Consider the following 7,815-nt stretch of genomic DNA (forward strand, 5'->3'; position numbering starts at 1 on the left):
CATTTTTATGTACAATAAGAAAACAATCAGCATTACAACTTATAACGAGAATGTGGGAATCTACAAACACGCGAGCGAGGGTATTGTCTCTTACTTTCGCAGCAAAGAACCATACGTAAACAAACTAAGCAAAGACAAGGTTCTTTACTTATTCTCTTATGAAACTGCTACAGGGAAGGGCATAGTTTTTGTTGATAGATACGGGCGAGAATACCAACGTATTCTCCCAGAGGAAGTAGAAAGAGAAACAGGTCCAGGACCATCAGCATATGCCCCTGAGGAAATTCCGAGAGCCACCCACACCCCAAGCAAGTCAACAAATCCATTTTCGGATGAGTATGACACTACCTCACATTCCACCCAACCGCAAGCATTCAACAACCAAGACCAACCAGCAAACCAGCCATCATTGCAGGCATGGCTTCAACAAAATGCAACAATGGAACCAGAACGAAATCGAGATGGTTATCCAGCCGCACGAGGGCTCAGGGATTTGCAAGAACCACCACACTATTCAAGGCACCAAGCAGAGAGTAAGCCAAAGACACAAGGGTCGACCGAGCTTGGAGGACCACCCATCGAACGAGTTCGAAGAGAAGAACCACCTCCAGCGAGAACCGTTAGAAATTATGGCTTAGGAGCACCATTGGGAAAGGAACCAGCCTATTACAGAAGGCCTGAGGAGGCTTATCGACTTGGACGGGGTGATCCAATGATGAGGTTTGTAGACCATCGTAGAATTAGACCTTCTCAAGTGCAAAAATGGGTAAACAAGAAATACACGGGAAACAGAGACCCAAGAGATCATGTAGCAGCCTTTTTGCATGTAATTAGAGCCGAAGAGGTGTTAGATTTTCCTACCCAATTTGCAAGGTTTGGACTAACCCTAGAGGATGATGCTGCAACTTGGTTTGACTCTGTGGAGCGTAGAGACTTTGAGTCGATGGAGGAAGTATTTGACGAGTTTATTGAGGAATTCTCTCAAAGGGGAATAGCTCATAATACCGTCTCACAAATCCATAAATTCAAACAAAAAGATGGAGAATCTGTACGGAAGGCATCCCTAAGACTAAAAAGATATGTTAAGTTATGTCCTGTTGAAGAACTGCCAACTCAGTCCAGACTTATGCTGATATTCATCCAAGGACTAAGGAATGCACATCTCCAGAAAGCTTACATATGAAGAGGAGCACGACGTTGAATGTGTTGACCAAGGAGGCTCTGTACCTTGTGGACAATTGTGCGGTCTACAAAGAAGGGGAGTTCAAGGACCTTGATGACGATTCATCTTCACAGCAAAGTGGGAGAAAGTCTTCCAAGACAACACTGAAAGGAGAAATAGCGGTAAACCAGGAGCAGCTCGTAGATGAAGTGCTAAAAAAGATCAACTTGTACGCCAAACCCCAAGCTAAACAGCCCAAGTGGTGTGCTATTGAACAAAAATGGACAAACCATGGGACCGAGGAATGTTATTATAACAAGGGATATATGAGGGAGAGACCTTACGCTCCCCAAGCTCCCGTAGCTTCCCCTCAAGTTCCACCGATGCCTAGATATCAAGCAGGAAACTTATCAGGACCTGTAGGTGTAGAAAGACCACAAGCGGTGTTGGGGAAACAACCACCCCTACCAGGTTTACGACTAGTTGGTATAAGATACACACCAACGGTAACTGAATCAGAAGAAAAGTCTTTGGTGCCCATGCATGCATATTATGAAGATCCCAATGGATATGCGGCAAACCCTGTCTATTATCCATCGGAAGAACCCTCGACACCAGAACCATGGAGCATGATAGGGAATCAAGGACCTCCAACTGTTGCACAGGCCGTAGGAGAAGGATGATATAGCTTAGATGAACGAACATTGTTGTTCATAGCCAATGGAGGCATGGGCGGATAGAGACAGGCTTACCAGCAACGAGGGGCTCAAGGAGCAGCTCAACAACCCAAGGGACCCTGTTACAAGTGTGGCGGAGACCATTGGCTGAGAGATTGTCCTCATGATGAAATTATTAGAGTCAATGCGTATTGCCCAGAATGTGGAATTACTCATTTGATTCCCGATTGCCCTAAAAACCCGAGCAAAGGAGCAAAAACCACCTTGAATCTGTTGGAAACAGTACCTTCCAGTGTAGGATCGGAAAATGAAACAATCATACCTATTCATGCGGTAACACGATCCCAAGCCCAAAGAAGGACGAACGAACCCATAATAGAAGAACCAAAAACAGATACCCAAAGTTCAGAAACGAAAAATCAAAGAAGCACTTGGAAAGCGAGAAAGGCGCGTAGGAAAGCTAGGAAATAACGAGAGCAAACAGCCCTATCCGATGAGTTGAAACATACAAAGAACAGATTGGAGCGGTTAGAAGATCTAGCTAGCTTAAGCTCACACACCACAGCAGCCATAGCACCCAAGGAAATAGCAAAGCCCAAAAGTGCAGGATCAGGAGGATCTATACTGGCATACAAGGTAAACGAGCAGCTGGATGCGCTTCTAAAAGCTTATGAAGCTCGATTTAAAAAGAACCAAACCCAAGATCAAAGGTGGATAACTTATCCATATGCAGAAATAGAAAAACAAAGGTTGGATATGTGTAAAAAGATGATCGAGATGGCTCAATCATTGATGGAAGACCCGTTGGGTAAACCGGCAAATTGTCATGACGCACCAGCTCCAACCCCTATCCAACCAACATTAGAGAAACATGAAGAAACAAAGGAAAGACTCACTAATGATCATGAGTCGAGAGGAGAGCCTATCATAGTGTCAAATACCACCGATGGGACAAGTGACGGGGTCCATCCTAAAATATTGGCAGAAATGGAAAAGGACGGTAACGGTCTAGATGATCTGTGGAAGCAAATCCGAGAGGCCAACGAGGCTAATAGGATAAGTAACCACATGAATAGCACGAAAAAAGAAAAGAACATGATCTTACCTCCTATTGAAGAATTTGAGGCAAGATCACAAATGAACTTTGAGATACATTCACAAGGGGGAGACCAAGGGTCTATTAGTTCGGGGCACAGCCAACCAGACTCTTTGAGAACTTTACCCTCTTTCCTGGGAGAATATGAAGCCAAGTCGGAAGTGAGAGAAATCCCATCTCAAAGACTTTCTTCTAACAAGGTGATGGATTCACAAGGATTGATTGAGCTGTTATCCACCCCGGTGGCATGCACAATCACGTTAGCAGAACTCCTAAGGTTAAGGCCAACCATGTGGACTACGATTGGAAAATGCCTAGAAAAATTTGGAGTGAAAGACCCCACCTTGAAGCTACAAGAAGGAATCAGGGAGTTGGACAGACCTAACCTGAACACTAGACCTGTACCATTGAATAAGGTTGGAGAATATTGCGAGGTAGAAGACGAAAACACGACGCTACCGGTAGAATTCCAAGGAGTAGTTTCCAAATCTATTCTTGACACTGGAGCGAGAGTTGCTATCGCCACCAAGGAAATCTAGAAAAAATGGGGAAAATCAGCTCTAAGGGCTACCAGAATAAAAATGCAGTTGGCAAATGGGTTCATGGAGAAGCCTCTCGGACTCTTAGAAAAAGTAATTGTCACTTCGTGCGGGATCGAGTATGAGCATACATTTGCAATAGTCGATTTTGACAAAAAGAACAATTATGAGATAATCTTGGGACGACCATTCATGCAACAACTGAAGATGGTCCAAGATTGGGGTTATGACCACATATACCTCAGACATGGCGAGATGACAACTAAAATACACCTGAAAGACCATAGTTACAAAGATGTAAACCAAACACCAGTGGAAGAGTTTGATTCAGCTACAATAGCAGGATCGGAACTACCAGCATGGTTAGGGCAACCAAAAGAGCTATGGATGTGCGGAGCTTCACATTGTGGAAGCTTAAGAAAAGAGGAATGCGTCTTAAAAAGAGCAATTGAGGACAAAGAGTATATTTCGGAACCTTTCCCTGAAGATGCCTTAGAACCTCTAGAATGAGAACACATACTGGCAACATTAGATGTCTGTACCATTATCGACAGTCCAACAACAAAATTTTGCGATAAGGATGGCTACGATGTGCTACCGTATTACATGGTAAGCGTTGTGCCAGAGAAAGAGACGGTAGAACCTCAAGAACGAGAAGAGTTTTATAACTCCTCTGAACAATTGGAAGTAAATGATGAGGCAGATTATGAGTGTTCAGACACCTCAAGTGAGCGTGGGAATGAAGCAGAGAATATCAAGTTTTATGATTTTGCTAATCAACACCCTAGACGCCAAGAACGCTATAGGAGGAAAAGAGCCAGAAGGCAAGCGAGAGAGAACCTGATGCCCAGGATAAAAGGAAAAACTCACTATTTGATGCTTGTAAAAGCAGAGGATTCTGTGAAAGATCAAATATCAGGGAGATTCTCAAAAAATCGAAAAGAATGAACGCGAGAAGAAATAAAACAAGTAAGAAAAGCTAAAACCGAAACAAAATCACAAAAAATATGAAAAATCAAAAAAAGAACCAACAAAAGACCAAGAGTGGACCAAACTGGAGCGTAAACAGAAATACCAAGAACTGAAACGGTCTTTGAGAGAGATATGGACTACTGAAGAAGATAGTGATGGTAAAGGGGAGTCAGAAAAGGGCAACATGAACGTTGTCGAGAAATTTGCGGTCTTGCCAGGAAAGCACCGGGCTTATGACTGTGAGAGTTTGTGAGAGAATTCAACAAAAACTATATAAAGGAGTTAAACCATAGATGCCATGAAGACTAAGGTTTGGAAAGAAGTGCAATCAAAGAAGACTCACTCTTTCTCTCTTGCACTCACACACACAAAGAAAGAACGCAAAAGAGAATGTCAAAACAATACGAAGATGAAAACATCAAGGCTATGGTCATATCGTATCATGGGTAATATGAAAGGGTTAATGGATGAGTTAATGGCATTCAATCTTGACTGACCAAATAGGCTACGAATTGTTCTTTGGAATTGTAGTTTTGTGCTTACCATAATATATATATTTTGTCTAGTGATTGGGATTAATTGTGTGTACAAATCCTCTTGGTTCATAGCAAGATAACTACGCTTACATCAAAAGAAAAATTATAGTCTATGAGAGGTAGTATGATGGGATCCGGTGATAGAAGTATTTCATTGAGCCTTTCAGGGTCGAAGAGAAACACTATACGTTGTTGAAAGTGTATTTTATGGCTAATCCATACGTTAATTCTAATGGATCGTACAGAGTGAAAGCGATAGAAATGATTATCATGTGGGTTGTTCATCTAGGATAGTATGTGAGAAATGTAGATATGAGAGAAGTGAAGAGATGAGAAGTTTCCCTCCCAAGCCCTATTCTTGCCCGTAGGCAATAAGGATACTGCGGGGAGAGATGTACCTCTAGCAAGAGAACCTAGAGAGGATGAATTACTAAGAATGAGAGAGATAGGTTTGGTTAAGGAGATGAGATTAGATACATATATATATATATATATATATGTTGGATTAGAGATGAAAATGAAAACAACAAGAAATCAAGAAAACATCAATGTAGAACACATCTTACTTGAAACCCTTCGGCACCATTATTGATGGGAGAGAGAAGAAGAGTGAATAATTCCACTTTGATTGATATACCAAGTGCAAGAACTTCTTTGATTAGAGTTGATCTTCCAAGGTTAGCTTGCTGCAAGAATGGCTAGTCTCCCTCTAGGAGAAAGTGTACGCTTGGGCTTATGTTAATGGCTAAGTACAATTAGGCATTACTACTCACTCCCTCGAGAATTCCTCTCATTAATGGCTTGAATGCTTGAGTTCCTTCCAAGGAAGAAGAGGTCCCCTTTTATAGGTGAAGGGAACCCACAAGGGTTTACACAAGAAGAGAGGAGCCAGTGTGAACAGGAATTGGAAAAGTTGGAAACGAGTTGTCCCTGCATGATGTGGGCAGACTGGGGTCCAGTATTTTGATCATATCTCCTCAACCGTGGCTCCAAATAAAAAAGTAAAAATATGGGACCTGTACCTACATTTCTAATTGTCACCTTGTTCACTGGTTGCATATCTTGGATGAAGCGTAGAGAACCATTCTTATTTGGAACTGTGAACCACCTGTTTGAGTATGGAGCACAAGAAGGCTCCAAGATTCCCATTTTGATTTTCTCATTCAGTAGCTCTACTAACTTTGGAAAATGAGCCTTTGGAACCAGAATAGGCGGCAGATTCCAAGGCACATGAGGTATTATGAAAATTACCATAGGAGCTACAATATAAGGATCAACACATCCTATCTCATGTGGCTCAAATGCAAAAGCCTTACCATGCTTTGAAAGCATTGCTTTGAAGCACTTTGTCTCCTCCTGTGTTAGAAACTCCTCGCAACCAATCTGCAACTCTTGAAAGGACTCCTTTGTGAAGATATACCCGATCTTTTTAGGATTCCTCAAACTTGGTTGTAAAGAAGCCTACTCAATCTTTTCCCTGTTGTTGGGTGGTAAGGGTGAAGCTACTGGTTTCACCTTCTTTGCTACACTCTTGTATTTAGTTTCAACATGGACTTCTGGGCCAACTGTTTGGCTTTCTTTAAAGGCTTCTATTACTTGATACATTTCCATAGAGCAAACTTCCACAACTTCATTTTCAAGATGCAAATTAGACCCCATTATAGCATCAAGCTCACCCATAGTATCTACAAAAGAAACTTGTTCACACAAACCCAAAACATTTTCAGTAGGCTTTAGCAACCCACTCTTTTTCATGCCTATTTGTACATTATGCACATATTGCCTCTCATATCTCTTCAAATCTTCAAGTTTTGTAAAACATACTGATCCATTCCTTGTTACCAAGGAGCTCATTGAGAAAGTTTCACCTATTTTTGGATCAGGCGAGACCCTTTTTCTTTTTGTACCACTGCAATCCCGCTTTACAATGGTACTTGGCAAAAACCCATCATTTCTCTATGATCATGAAACTCTTTGCTTACCTTTGGTAGAGGATGTTCTCTGAGTTTGTCACGATTTCTTTCATGGTTTACACAAACTGTGAGAAATTGGACAACACGTTTACCATCTTTGCTACGTATCCTAACATATGCTGAACCATCGTCCATTACCTTTGTTTCCATTCGAACTCCCACAATGTAGGGTTATCCAAGGATGAGATGATATGAAGATGTATCCTGAACAAGGAAGTTTTGGTCAATCTTTACATCACCTATTGTCACCTTCACACCTGGACATGCTGCATACAATTCACCGGATGAATTGTTTGCCACTTTTACCATCCAGCCATGATCTGTGTCCATCGGCCATTTGCACTTGTTGTAGAGACTCTTTGACATTATGTTTATTTCTGAACCATGGTCAATCAAGGCAACAAATGGCTCTTCAAGATCACCTACCTTGACCAAAGTTTCTGTAGTAGCCCTTGCCCAATGACTTCGTGAATAGTAACTCCTAGGAATATCTTCAAATTCTTCATCATCATTTGAGAAATACACTTGCTTCACTCTCCCACTACATTGGTAGCATCCTACCACAGCTCCATCATTCTCCTTATTTTGCAGTTGCATCCCTTGTGTCTTTGAGGTTTCCCCTTCAACCTGTGGACGAGAAACTTCAGCAAGGGTTTGTCTCTTCCTCTTGATTATGTCAATGATCTCCTCATGGAATTCACGGTTTGCAATGCCAAGAACTTCTCCCAGAGTAAACTCAATCTTGCTATTCAGGATCCTTTCCTCCAAGACTTTCTTTAAATCTGTAGCAACCTCAATATCAGATTGTAGTTTATAAGTTGGGCCTTTTGTCTTACCTTTCGTTGGTTCTTTCTTCTTTC

Source organism: Adiantum capillus-veneris, chromosome 23, assembly GCF_014529385.1.
Source record: "Adiantum capillus-veneris isolate H3 chromosome 23, ASM1452938v2, whole genome shotgun sequence".
NCBI classification, from domain to species: Eukaryota; Viridiplantae; Streptophyta; class Polypodiopsida; order Polypodiales; family Pteridaceae; genus Adiantum; species Adiantum capillus-veneris.